Raw genomic sequence first — 15684 nt, 5'->3', positions numbered from 1 at the left:
ATCTTTGACAAATGGGAAGTCAATATTTTACTCTTTATTTTTTATTTTTGTTTTTTTTTTTTTCTTTTCTTTTTTTCTTTTTGTTTAACTATTTTTGATTTTGTTTTTTGTCTTTGAATGTTTTATGATTTTGTCTTGTATGTTTTATGAAAATCTGAATAAAAATTATTGAAAAAAAAAAAAAAAAGATCATTCTGGTTGCCCTCTTCTGAACCTTTTCCAACTCTATAATATCCTTTTTGAGATGAGGTGACCAGAACTGTACACAGTATTCCAAATGCGGCCGCACCATAGATTTATACAACGGCATTATGATATCGGCTGTTTTATTTTCAATACCTTTCCTAATTATCGCTAGCATGGAATTTGCCTTTTTCACAGCTGCCGCACACTGGGTCGACATTTTCATTGTGCTGTCCACTACAAGCCCGAGGTCTCTCTCCTGGTCGGTCACCGCCAGTTCAGACCCCATGAGCGTATATGTGAAATTAAGATTTTTTGCTCCAATATGCATAATTTTACACTTGTTTATATTGAATTGCATTTGCCATTTTTCCGCCCATTCACTCAGTTTGGAGAGATCTTTTTGGAGCTCTTCACAATCCCTTTTTGTTTTAACAACCCTGAACAATTTAGTGTTGTCAGCTAACTTGGCCACTTCACTGCTCACTCCTAATTCTAGGTCATTAATGAACAAGTTGAAAAGTACAGGTCCCAATACCGATCCTTGAGGGACTCCACTTTCTACAGCCCTCCATTGGGAGAACTGTCCGTTTATTCCTACTCTCTGCTTTCTGCTTCTTAACCAATTCCTTATCCACAAGAGGACCTCTCCTCTTATTCCATGACTGCTAAGCTTCCTCAGAAGTCTTTGGTGAGGTACCTTGTCAAACGCTTTTTGAAAGTCTAAGTACACTATGTCCACTGGAGTAAAGCAAAGTAAGAAGAGCACCAACAAACATACAAAAATGTAATTCTCCATCTTTGGAGGTGGAGGTACGTTCTTAAACCACAAGGTTTTTTTTTGCCTATTAGGGAATTTAAATACATATATCTATAGCACATTTAGGGAGCAATTTGATACCCAAGATGCACCAATTGAGAGGCTATAGGATATGGTGGGATATGAGTTACATTAGTGCAAACTGAGTTACACCAGTAGGGCAGCCATATGTCTAGGTGGGGCACAATTTGGTGGGGAAGTACACAGCACCAGCCAATCCCCCTCCCCTACTCACTGGTAGCGAGATGTGAGGGCCAGGCCAGGGGAAGACACTCACCTTCTCCTTCTCCACTCAGACAGTGTGTTAACTTACTTGAGAGTGTGTTAATATACACTATATGCTATATATATATATATATATATATATATATATATCCTAGCATAGAAATACAGGAGGATGAACTTGATAGTCCCAGTGAGAGTATCTGGATTAAAATTAATGGGACATGGAATAAACGCAACATGGTGGTTGGAGTCTACTGCTGACCACCCAATCAAGGAGAAGACGAGGATGACACTTTTGAAAAGGAAAGTGTTTCAAGGAGGCATGATGTAGTAGTAATGGGAGACTTCAATTACCTCTAACTGTTGGGAGACAAATTCTTCCAAACATGGCCCCTCCAAGAAATTCCTGATTTGTGTTGGAGATAACTTTCTCCTACAGAAAGTGGAGGAAGGAATTAGAGGATCAGCTATCCTGGACTGGATTCTAACCAATAGATATGACTTGGTGGGTGAAGTGGCAGTTATGGCAACTCTGGAGGAAAGTGCCCATGTTATACTTGAGTTCTTGATTGTAAAGGAAGCAAAAGCTGAATGTAGCCTTAAGTGTACCCCTGGACTTCAGAAATGCTGATTTTAATACATCTAGAACAATGATAAGTAAGGTCCCATGGCAAGTGACCCTAATGAGAAAAGGAACCCAAGATAGGTGGGAGTTTCTAAAAAAGGAATTTCTAAAGGTACAATTGCAAACAATTCCAACAAGGAAAAAAGGTGGAAGACAACAGAAGAAGTCAATGTGGCTTCACAAAAAGTTTAGAGATGACCTGAAAACAAAAAAGGACACATACAGGAAGTGGAAGGCAGGCTAGGCCACAAAAGAAGAGTACAGGCAGGTAGCACGAAATTGCAGGTGTGGCATCAGGAAGGCTAAAGGTGAGAATGAGCTGAGGTTAGCGAGAGATGCCAAAAGCAACAAAAAAAGCTTTCTTCAGGTACATTCATAGTAAAAAACAGAGAAAAGAACTGGTGGTACAGCTACTCAGTGACTGTGGCAAAATGATAACTGATGACAAAGAAGAGAAGTGCTCAATTCCTACTTTGGCTCAGTCTCCTCCAAACAGAGGATCTATGACCTTCCAGGGCAGGATTACAGTTTAAGTTTGGCAGATAAATGGTCAAGGAATACCTAGCATTTGAATGAGTTCAAATCTCCAGGGCCCAAGGAACTGTATCCTAGAGTAATGAAGGAACTGGCTGAACAACTCTCAGAAACACTGTCTATTATCTTTGAAAAATCATGGAGAATGGGTGAAGCGTCAGATGACTGGAGGAGTGCTGATACAGTCCCTATTCTGAGAGAGCGAGAGCAATCAGTCTGACATAAATCCCTGGGAAAATTCTGGAGCAGATTACAAAGCTGTCAGTCTGTAAGCACCTTGACAATAATGCAGTGATTACTGGAAGCCAACATGGATTTATCAAGAACAAATCCTGCAAGACTAATCTTTTCTCAGGTTTTGATCAGGTAACGTCCCTGGCAGACTGTGGGAACGCTGTGAACATAATATATCTTGACTTCAGCAAACTTTTGACAAAGCTCTCCATGATATTCTGATCAGGTGGATCCAAAGATGGCTACAGAATTGTACTCAAAGTATGCTTATCAATAGTTCCTTATCAAGCTGTGGGGAGGTAACAAGCAGGGTACTGCTGGTCTCAGTCCTGGGCACAGTGCTCTTCAACATTTTTATTAATGACTTGGATGAGGAGGTGCAGGGAATGCTTATCAAATTCGCAGGTGATACAGAATTGGGAGGGATAGTTTATATCCTGGAAGACAGAAACAAAATTCAAAGTGATCTTGATGGACTGGAACATTGGGCTGAAAACAACTGAATGAAATTTAACAGGGATAAGTGCAAAGTTCTACACCTAGGAAAAATAAAACCAAATGCACAGTTATAAGATGGGGGATACTTGGCTCAGCAATACTACATGTGAGAAGGATCTTGAAATTGTTGTCGGACCCAAGTTGAATATGAGGCAACAGTGTGATGTTGCTGCAAAAAAGGTAAATGCTTCTTTAGGCTGCATTAACAGAAATATAGCTTCCAAATCACTTGAAGTACTAGTTTCCCTCTGGTTAGGCCTCACCTTGACTACCGCATCCAGTTCTGAACACTGCACTTTAGGAAGGATGCAGACAAACTGGAACAGGTTCAAAGGAGGGCAACATGCATGATCAGGGGATGTGAAACAAAACCTATGAGGAGAGATTTAAAGAAATGGGCATGTTTAGCCATGAGAAGAGAAGCATGAGGGAGATATGATAGCACTGTTCAAGTACTTGAAAGGTTGTCACACAGAGGAGGGCCAGGATTTCTACTTGATCATCCCAGAGTGCAGGACACAGAATAATGGGCTAAAGTTACAGGAAGCCAGATTTCAGCAGAACATCAGGAAAAACTTCCTAACTGTTAGAGCAGTACGACAATGGAACTAATTATCTTGGGAGATGAAAAGTTTTTCAACACTGCATGTATTCAAGATGCAGCTGGACAGACACCTGTTGAATACGCTTTAACTTAGATTCCTGCATTAAACAGGGGTTTGAACTCGATTACCTTATAGGCTCCTTCTACTATTCTATGATTCTATGATTTACACTAAGAAAACTCCAAACATAATTGTGGAATAATGGCACTGACTATTCTGCAGAATAGTCTCAAGTGGACCTCAGGAGTGTCTCAGTTTGCACAAGATAAAACAGTGGGAGGTGAAATATATTCTAGCAAAATTCCAGGTGTGCTCTATGTTTTTACTTGACCATGCCCACCTTGCCTTAAATGAAGTGGTTTAAACATAGCAGGCTGAAAACATGAATATTGGCAGGCTAAGTTTGTTTTTTCCAACAGCTAGAGTAATTCCTGAAGTAGCAACATATTGTAATCAGTCTGATTTTACATCAAACTGCAGCTTCAGATTCAACTGTTAATGGACCCAGAATAGAAATAGAACATAACCTCCAATTTGAAACACAAAAGGCTATCTTCACCATCATATGACACTGACCAATAAAAAGGGTTTGGTATTAATAAAAATAAATTTAACACAGATTTCTAGGATGAATAATGAGAGAAATAAAATGTTCTAGTTTACATTCTCTGTAGAAACAATAGTAACACAGGAATGAAGCAAAGTAAGAACACCAACAAACATACAAAAAAGTAATTCTCCATCTTTGGAGATGGCAGGTATTGCCACCACTCACCATATGCTCAGAGGCACATGTTACCAAATTCTTCCAAGCTCCACAGGAAGTGGATTGGACTGAAAGACCAACCCAAATTGTGTTTGCATTTTGACAAATGTGTAGGGCAGTCCAATATCTTAGAGAGGAGGTCAAGTCTCCTGCTCCCCTGGTGCATTCACTATAGCTGCCCAATTTCCCTGCTTTTTAAAGTGGGTTAGAAATATCTGTGGGCTATAGGTACATTCTTAAATCGCAAGGGTTTTTTTTGCCTATTAGTGAATATATATAATTACCAGGTAATTAAAAAGAACATAAATGCACAATATTGTTAAATTCATTTCATTAACACCACATAGGCACAATTTAATTATTACAGGAAAGACAAATTGTGTACCTACACTTGAGTAATACAGTGGCATTTTAGAGGTCCAAGTCTCAGCACATAAGCACAAGCTGAATGGTATTAGGTTCATCAAGCATTGATCTTGTGCTTGCCCCCTTGAAATAAACTATATGTTGCAAAATCTAGGCAGACATTCTGTGTGGGAACTTGTTTGTTTGGCACCTACTAAGCTAGAAGAAGTATCTCATTCTTGGCCACATATATGGTATGCAGAGAATAGGTCCCAATTCACATCCTAGATCAGCAGAGTGATGTTGAATCCCTAATAGTAGTGCTAATAATAAATTATCACACGTTAGATGTGAGACTCACGCCACCGAACAGCCAATAAAAGAATAGCTGTACCTTTTTAAAAAGAGAAATTTATTTTAAACAATTGAACTTTATGTCAAAGATGCGATAAAAATTGAGAAAATTCAAGGAAAAATGCCAGCTGCATCTCTGGCTGAGAAAAGACGTTCAGTACTGATTTTAAAATTTTGCATGTCAAAGGATGTAAGTCAATAGTGACTATCCCCATTCAACTAAAGTTAAACTTAAATTAATCATTCATTAAAAGCATGCATTGTTTTTAATAGTAACTAGTCATAACTATAGCCAGATTGGACCACCATGTCTTAGGGTTGTTTTTTTAAAGTTACGTATAAATGTGTTTAATCTCAAATGCATCTCCATCATAAGAAAAAATTCAATTTTGCTTCAGCATTTTTCATCTTTACGTCTGTTGCATCAGAAGATGCCTTGTCTAAGCCAGACCATTGGTCCATGTAGCTCAGTATTATTTAGAGGAGTCTTCCCCTTTGGATATTGTTGGACTACAACTCCCATCAATCCTTACCATTGGTGTGCTGGCTGGGGATGATGAGAGTTCAAAATATCTGGAGGGCACCAGGTTGGGGAAGACTGGCCTACAGTAACTGGGAATGACTCTCCAGGGACTGGGACTGGAATCTTTGGCATTCAGAGCATGTGGTCTACCACTGAGCAACAGTCCTTCCTCAAGGGTGTATGAACTTGTGACTCTCCAGATGCTGTTATGACTATAACTCCCGTCATCCCTGATCATTGGCCAGACTCACTGGGGCTGATGGGAGTTTGAGTCCAACAAAATCTGAAAGGCCACAGGCTTCCCCCCCCCCATCCTCATCTTAAACCATCACTTCATTCTGTGAAACTTTTCTAAGGGCTCAAAATGGCATAGAGAACCTCTCTGTTAGGACTTTACTTCTTTTAGAGATGTTTCCATTTATGTTTCCTTACTCAAAGACCACCTAAGGCTTTGCGATGTTTGGTACACAGCAACATTTGAGCCCTTTCTCTCATGTTCTGTACATCATATAGTTGCTAACAACCTGTCAAAGTCATCCTGACACCAAAGTGAGTGGCTGATGGTTTAGGTAATGTATTAGCAGAGATGAGAAAAGATAGTCCTCATTACTGCAATAAAACCAGCAGAGGCACACTGGGAATCAATTACTGATTTGTGACCTGTTGAACTAAACCTCAGTCAAATACAGAATGGCACAAAGCTTCCTACATTATCTAATGATTTAGGATGGAGTGCTGTCTGAAGGTTTGCAAGAAGACATGGCAAATGTTTCCTTAAATTGTAGCTTAGTTAATTACCTTGTTCCTGAGCACAAAGATCAAACTGAGCAACGTAAGGTGCTAAAGCACTTGTGCCAGTGAGACATGAAAGGGAAATAATTAACACCCTATACAAGAAATATGTGTAAGGATGAGACATCTACTGACAAAAGACAAGGAGATCCAAAGTTAAGGCATGCTCTGTGTCCTTGACTCAAAATGTGTTTGTAGTGGTCTGAACAACACATACACTCTGTTCACTGAATTCAGCAAATGATGCAAGATAAGGCAGGCACAGGAAGGAAAAATCTGTTTTTCAAATTGCAATAACATATTAAGCAGAAGCATCCCATGATACAAACATTAAAATCATGATATATAAGCTAGATAATGAGACACAGAATCAGAATCATACAGTTGGAAGGGGCCTATAAGTCCATCATGTTATAGCATACATAACAGATGGCTGTCCAGCTGCCTCTTGAATGCCTCCAGTGTTGGAGAGCCCAACACCTCCCTAGGCAATTGGTCCATTGTTGTACAGCTCTCACAGTTAGGAAGTTTTTCCTGATGTTCAATTGAAGTCCTGATGTTAGAAATGTGCTGACTTACCTGCTTACTAAGTGAACTTGTAGATTCCCCCCCTGGGTTGCGGGTGGAAAACTTTGGCACTGTTCTACCACTGCTGTTCCATGGGCAATGGGTGGGGGGAATGGGGCATCCCAAAGGCACTCGGGGACGTCTCAGGGGAGAGCATGGATCCACAGAATCTTAATCCCCTTGGTTTCCTCAAGACACCTCCCATCCCAAGTAGGTCCCAAAACTACACCTTGTGGTCAGTGGGCAGGGGAAAGAAAAGAGGAAGCAAACCCCCCAAAATGTCATCCTCATGTCTCATCCCGGCTAGCATGTACCAAGGAATCTCACCCACCATCACCACAGGATTGTAGTGCAAATACATGGCCTCTGGACATACAGGATAGTGTTGAGATAGGTGCAGGAAGGAGAGGGAGGGGAGGAGAAGGACAGGTTTGATCATTTCCATGTTTATTGAGTTCAGTGGAATTTACTCCTGTGCAATCATGCTCAGGATAGGTAAAACTGACCGGGGGGAGGGAGGGAGGGCTGGAGTGGGCAGGGGAGGAGGAAGAAGGAAGAGGGGAGGGGAGGAGGAAGGGAGAGGAAAGGGGAAGGAGGGGAAAAGCAGGTCTGATCATTTGCATGCTTATTGAGTTTAATCAGATTTACTCCTATGCATTCATGATTAGGATAGAGGGGCAAGGAGGGTAGGAGGAGGGGGAGGGGAGGGGAGGCGATTGGGTGGGCGGGCACTGAGCCCCTTCCCTTTCCAAAAGAAAAACATTGTGAACAGTATCATTCCTTTTCAGGGTTTCCCCCACCTTTTTATTCTACAGCAGGCAAATGTAGCTCCCACCCAAATTTAAACCAAAGCTGTCTCTGGCCACATCCACACCAGGCCTTTATTTCACTTTAGACAGTCATGGCTTCTCCCAAAGAATCCTGGGAAGTGTAGTTAGTGAAGGGTGCTGAGAGTTGCTAGGAGATGCCCTGTTCTGCTCACAGAGCTTCATTCAGAGCGGCTGACTGTTAAACCACTCTGGCCATTGGACCTCTGTCAGGAGAATAGCTGGCTTCTCTCAGCACCCTTCACAAAGTACACTTCCCAGGATTCTCTGAGGGAAGCCATGACAATCTCACGTGAAATCAAAGTCTGGTGTGGGTGTGGCCCCCTGATTAGTCTGGTTTTTAGAACAATGATAGTTGGTTCTTACTGAGCATGCCCGACATTATCATTATGTTCAATGCTAAATTTCTTAAATTAATTAAAAGTCAGCCAGGCATTTTTTAAACTTTTAAACTGCAGAAGATGAAGGTCAGAGTATGGGGCAAGGTCAGTAACAGGATTACTGGTCCTCTGTGAACCTGGCTGATTTTTAATGAATTTCAACAGATTATGCGAAATCTGAGAGAAAAAAGTCCAAAAGGAGTCCAGGTTTTTCCCTCTCTCTTTAGACTTTGAAGTCTCAATTTTTTCTGACTATTTTGTTTATTGCCATGAAAATTGAGAGGGTTGTTAAGCAAGCATTTCTGAGTTCAGGACTACAGTAGGGTTATGGGGGGTTATATTTCAGACCCCCACCTAAAAGTGAAACACCCCAAAAGCAGAACTCCATCAATAAAATGGTACCTGATGCCCAAAAAGCCATAAAAGTGGAACAAGTGCCATATAAGCATATGTCACAATTGAAAGCCTCCATATTAGCGGAACGCCAAAAAACAGGGCCTTACTGTATAAGTTTTGTAAGGTTTTGTTTTGAAATGAGCTTATGGGAAGCATCAGAATGGCATGGGGGTATTTTCAATTTAACATTGTGGAATGTGAAAAATCCATGCTGGCTATAGTATACAGCCACTCCTGTGGCTGTATAATTTTACCTGGACCTACTTAAATACTATGCTCGTTGTTCCCTGTGAGAATAAAGCCCAATATATAATATATATTCCACTGCCTCGTTTGTCATACACTCTGACAAATGTTTAGTACTCTGAAGCAATGGTGTCATCAGTTCCTGGCTAATGAAGAACCCAGAGGCTGCTATGAAAGGTGCCTGTTGTAATTCAGATGTTTCCAAACTCCTCCATATAGAGGCAGCTGTCGAGGAAGTAAAGGCTGATCAGATCTGCCCATGATTCCAAGTACTTCTTCAAGCAGGAATTCAAACAAGTGCAGTGGCTGTGAAATGTTCCTCTGTGATCATGTACATTTTCACTGAGATAACATCCCTTGATCTATAGACTAGTGAGGCTGAAAAAACACTTGACTTCCCTAACTTGGAGCCTTCCAGATATTTTGGACTTCAACTCTCTTAATCCCCGATCACTGGAACTGATGGGAGCTGTCGTTGAAGACATGTGGAGGGCACCAGGCTGGGGCAGGCTGAGATAAGTAATAGACTTTTAACTTTAGCTTTCATTATATTAATATTTTATAGTGCATAAGAACATATAGCAACTTGCAGTTCCTTCCCTAATGATATGCATAACCTAATGTAGTTCCTTCCTGAATAATAAATTAAAGCTGCAATCCTATACCCACTTACGTGGGAGTAAGCCCTGTTCAGGTAATGTGACTTCTTTTTGAGCAGACAGGTACAAGAGTGTGCCGTGAGGCATCTACAGTTTTAAAATTTATGAATATAGTAAACAGTGCAATCTTATGTGTTAAGGAATCCGTAATGCGTTTCATTTTCTTTAAAGTTGTAACTTAAATGTCAGTTCAGTGGATCGAGGATAAATGTTGCCACATTGTGAATCTGTTGTGTAGCTGATTCACTATATTCCTAGACTGAAAGTTCCACAAAAGTATATTGGCAATGGCAGCAGGGCCAGCCCCAGACACGCTGGGACCCTTGGGCACAAGCCTGCCCCGGGCTCGGGCACTCCTCTTCCACAATGCGCAGCAGGATTGCTGCTGCAGTTCGCACAGTGAGAGCTTTGGAGCTCCCGCCATTCCCTTGCTTCAACCTACCTTTCTCGGCTGTTGTGTGGTAGCACGCATGCGTGCCATCAGCCAAGATGCTTCACCCCTTAGGGAAACTCGGCTGCCATCTTGCTTAAAGCAGCGCTGTGTGCGCAACCGCACAACAGCTGAGAAAGGTAGGTTGAAGCAAGGGAATGGCGGTGGCTCTGGAGATCTCGCCATGCTATCCGCGGCAACGATCTTGCAGCAAATCGCTTAAGGGGAGCGGAGGGGCTGCCTGCCCTTTGGAGCTGGCCCTGAATGGCAGGGTAATATGTGGGTGAAATATGTGGTTCCTACTCCTACTAGAACTCACACTTGTGCCCAAAATGTTTCACCACAAGGTGGTCAAATATACGCAAGACTCAGTGTTATTACATTCCAGCCTTGTTCTTAGTTCACTGACATATACAATAATATTTGAAGTCTTGCCTTCCCTGCCACTAGGGATGGGGGAGAAACTTCAGCTTCATGCACTTCATTCCTAATGGTGAATCTACCTCATTCACACTTTCCAAAACAATACATGAACTAAAACACAGCAATCCTTCGGAATTCACGCTTCTCCTAATTTTACAAGGCAGTTCTCCAGCCAAGTAATGTGTTCAAAAATGCATATATTAGTGAAAATATAATATACAAATAGTATCATTTTAGGGAAAATTGCTTTGCAAAAATGTGTATATTAGATAAAATTGCATTCAAAAACGTGCATATTAGGAGAACTTCACACTAAAATACTAGTGAATTTTCATAAGGTTGTTTTTTTAAAAAATCACAAACTCATGTGGAAGTGTAGATAACTGAACTTAAGATTGGAAAAAGGAGAGAGAAACAAACTGACAAATTCACCCATCTCTATGTGCTAGTAATACTTTGGTTGGAATTTTCTTTCCAATTTCTACAAATTTCAGGAGAATTTCTTTTTCCCTCCTTTATGCCTAATTCTGCACTTTCCTTTTTAAAATAATAATGGCTGCCACAATGGTCTGTTAGCACATTATTTTGTACCAGTATGAAGTGTAAAAATGTTTCTGGTGTTAGAAATGCGAAGGGGGATGTATATATTTTTTATATTGCTCATGCTGCTTTTGTTTGCAACTGAATTTAAGGTGATGGTGATGGGTGAGATCCTATCTTAGTTACGCCAGTAAAGAACAAGCCATTTTTGGTTCCTATCAGTTCACAGGTAACCTGTCTCTCTTCCTTATAACAAATCCTCACCAACTACCATCCCAAGAAATGTTTCAGGCAGAGTTGTTCTCTGCTCAGCATTCAGATCTTAAAGGGCAGTGGAAAACTTCATATTCTCTCAGCAGGAGAGCAGGGATTCAGTGTAGGTGTAAATCTCTGGCAGCTGACTGTTGGAGCCCACAAGCTGTACCTTGTAAATAATTTACTTAGGCAAAGGGAGAAAATCTGCATATGAGAATGAAATGTCATTTATAACTCATAGGATATTGGCTTCGCTAAGAAAAACTTTCCATCCCCCCTCAACTTATTACATATCACTAAGAGGGAAAGCTGGGAGGAGGGGCTGCTTAGAATGTAGTGCAAAATCTCTGTTCCTGCCAATTTCATAGAGTGGGTTTTCAAACCATTACAAAGATAACGTGGCTGGGAGTAGAAAGGGAGGTTAGCGTTTTTACTCTTTCTGCCATATGAAGACTTAAATTGCTTTTAGGCAGCTAAAGTTTGGCGTACATTGTTTTAAAATTTGTATACACACTTGTACATAGCTTGACAGTCCAGTTATTTACAACTTTCAGCTTAATACGTGATCTGCTCCAGTCAAGAGGGGAAAGGGAAGGGGAAGGGGGGGGAAAGTAGGGTTACTTTGATATGTGATTGCATTTTCACACATGCAACCTTTTGCTTCATGTTGTATAAGAGTGAGGATATGTTTGTATACTTACTCTTAAGCTCACTTCATGCATTGCATGCATGAAGTGGATCCATGTGCAAAAAGATGCCATGCAACTTCTCCTGCCTATGAGGTCAGGCTACCTTGTCCACACCACATGTGCACATATTAGGGGACAACACATATAGCTTTCCAGGTCCTGTGTAGAGAGGTCTATGCATATATGCTTCCCAAGCTCAGATGGCCATGCCGATGCATGGATGTTGGGGGCACAGCCAAGTAAAGCCGTATCACCATGTGAGCAGAATCATCAGATGGGCTCCCACACTCACTTTCATTATATGTATCTTCCCTCCAAAAAAGTAATGCATGAAGGGGGCATTGCTATGTTGGACATCAGTGACGCTTAAGCTCACAAATGAAGAGCTATCGATTCATTATTTTCAACAAACTGTCTGAAATGTACCAACTGCGTTCAATATGCCTTTGAAAATTATCTTTGTCCGGAAACGTAGTTTAATGTTTAAAAATATTTTGTTATTGGGAAAAAGTATATCACATCTAGAGATGTGTGAATCAGTTAATTTGGTTTCTCTTAGTTTCTTGTTTTTCCATTCTTAAGTCCAGTTTGCCACATTTATGCATCACACTGCAATTTAAAAAAAATGTTCTCATGAAAATTCATCAGCATTTTAGTATGCATTTCCCATACTATACACATTTTTGCAAGGAATTTCCCCTAATATAGTGCAATTTGCTATATTTTTCATTTATATGCATCTTTATGCATACACATTTTGGCACAGATTTTTTTGGAAGGAGAACTGCATCACAAAATTTGGAGAACTGCAGATTTTAAAGGATTGTTGCATTTCAGTTCATGTATTGTTTTAGGAAGGGCAAATTAGGTAGACATATTAAACTGTGAACTGAACCAAATTTCTTCGCTATTCCTAATCACATGGATTGAAAGGAGGCAAACCACACTACATCTTTTCTTATCATAAAGTTGACACTTGTCAACAGAGCGGGAAACCCATACATGTATAAATATATATTTGGATTGATAATTAGCCAGCTGTGCTACCCCCTTCCTCCTTCAACACTTCTTTGGTTTACCAGATCAACCTATAAACAATGTATTGCACAGGTAAGGAATCAAATTTGTGGCCCCAGCTGCACTATACATTTAAAGAAGTATTATACCAATTTAAACAGTCATAGCTTCCCCCAAATAATCTTGGGAACTGCAGTTTGTTAAGGGTGCTGAGAGTTGATAGGAGACCTCCTTTTTCCTCTCACAGAACTGCAATGCCCAGAATGGTGTAACAGTCAATCCCCTCTTTCCAGGGACCTCTGGGAATTGTAGCTCTGTGAGGGAAATAGAGGTCGCCCAACAACTTTCAGCACCCTTCACAAACAGTGGTTCCCAGGATTCTTTGGATGATGCCATGCCTGTTTAAAGTGGTATGATACTATTTTAAATGTATAGTACAGATGGGGCCTGTAATACATGGATCCAATATATGAATACTGGTGATAAAGTAGCCACTTCCGTTCCCCCATAAGATTCTGTTAATCGGCACCTCCTTTTGGTCTAGCCAAGCAGAGCTTAGCCTTCCATTCTTTGAATTTCAACAGCACTGTTGCCAGCTTTTGGTTCATTTCTCTTTAATGGCTCCTAGGGTGAGGTTTGTAGACAGATGATACAATATAATCCATTATGAAGCAATTGCCAGGAAGCTCTGGCCACTTGTCCAGGGAAAGGTCCTAACCAGTTGTCTCTTGCAGTGGGATGATTTTATGCTCTAGAGACAAATAAACTATATTGCAGTAATGCCACAGACTAAATTTACTACTTAGCCATGATTGCCAGTAAATACTGAAGTTTCGTTGTGCTTTTCAGATCTAGGGATCCTTGGAATTACCCTAAATCCTCATTCAGGGAGAATGCGGTTACTTTCAGTTACAAAATTGCTAGGGACTAACTGGAGCCAGGATACAACATGTTCGACCTGTATTTATGATGCCAAAATAGTTAAACCCTGAGGCATGTCAGTTAACAATAAAAAGACTTTTGAGTGTGTGCAAAGTGCCTTCTCTCAGTACTGATTAATTGCATCCAGTTCAAGAAAGCCCTTTGCCCCAAATATAAATTATAGTGCCAGTCCAAGACATTTTTCTGCCTGAAGTGGAGCACAAATGGCCTTCCCCTGCTAGGGCTAGCACTTTTAAAAAGTCATAGAGTTGTATTCAACTAAATCCTACTCAGTGTAGACCCATTGAAATTAATGAAATTAGTTAGTCATTTCTATTAACTTCAATGGGTCTATTCTGAGCAGGAATAGCACTGAATACCACCCCTAGACCATAATGTTGGAAGGGACCTTAAAGGTCTTCTAGTCCAACCCCACTGCCAGTGCAGGAAATCCACTGTTACAGCACATCTTGCTATCCTTTCAGATAATTCCTTTCACCACTATACCATACAGGCTTTTTCATTAGTATTCATACCATACCATACCTTATTAGTTAATAAAAAGTATTTGTTAATGGTAGAAGTGATCATCATATATTTTGGCAATCCATCTAGATTTTACATGATCACTTATGATGTAAGGGATCTGCCTCATTTTTTTCATTTTTTCCCTAGGAAAATATACTGTTTAAGAAACAAGTTTAATGCAAGACTGGTGACATTAGCATCACTATGGCATGATCTGAAAACATCCTAGACCTAGGCCTCTGGGATTCTGTAATATTTCAAGTTGATGTTAGTAATAAATAACTTACATGGGTTATTGTTGTATACCACCCAGAGAGTTTCAGCTATGGGGTGGTATACAAATGCAATAAATAAATAATAAATAAACAGAGACTGTTGCAGCCTGATTCTAAGCATATTCAACTGGTAGTAAAATCATTGAGTTTAATGGGACATTCTAGTAAATGTCATTAGAATTTGGTCTCATATTTCCCACTTCATATTGTAAATATTGAGGGAGAGATGTTTATTTATTTATTTTATTATTTATTTATTCATTAGACTTATATCCTCCCTTCCTCCCAGTAGGAGCCCTGTTAAGTGATGTGGGCCTGCTGCCAAAATCAGGATTCATATATTCCTCATAAAGAGTAGGATCACTTAGGCCACAATCCTGTATACCAGAACTGCAATAGTGGCCAGTGGAACAGCACTGGTGGGGCTCTATTGCTCTCATGGCTTCTCATCAGTGCAGATCGCTTCCACAGACCGGGATGGAAAGTTGAGAGGTGCAGACAGCTTGATGTGGTGGTAGAGCCATCCAGTGCTCCTGCTGCCACGTGAGATCTCTGTGGTTCTTGGGCAGCAGCCCCTGGTGTTGGGAAGCTGGGAAAGCAACGGAGTCCCACCCATGCTGCCCTACTGGCTGCTATTGCAGCAGTGGCTAACCTGTGGCCCTCCAGATGTTGCTGGATTCCAAGTCCCATCATGCCTAGAGAGCATGGCCAATGGTCAGGCATGATGAGGGAAATACATAGTGCAATGACATCATGATATGGATTCAGGTATTCCTGCAACATCAAATGGGCAAGAGAGAGGAATTTGTCATGGGATGTCATTTTTTGACAGCATACCTCTGTCTGCTTTGAGAAGCCTATTCATCATATACCTTTTGGGTCTAAAACTTAAAAGTATGGGAAGACTGGTTTATTATATAGCCACAAGAGTGGCTGTATAGCAGCTTTTCCCAACCAGTGTGCCTCCAGATGTTGTTGGACCACAATTCCCATCTTTCCTGACCATTGGCAATGCTGGCTGAGGCTG

Source organism: Rhineura floridana, chromosome 1 (genome assembly GCF_030035675.1).
Source record: "Rhineura floridana isolate rRhiFlo1 chromosome 1, rRhiFlo1.hap2, whole genome shotgun sequence".
In the NCBI taxonomy this organism is placed as follows: domain Eukaryota; kingdom Metazoa; phylum Chordata; class Lepidosauria; order Squamata; family Rhineuridae; genus Rhineura; species Rhineura floridana.
The sequence above is the reverse complement of the archived record's forward strand: the minus strand, read 5'-3'. Positions refer to the sequence as shown.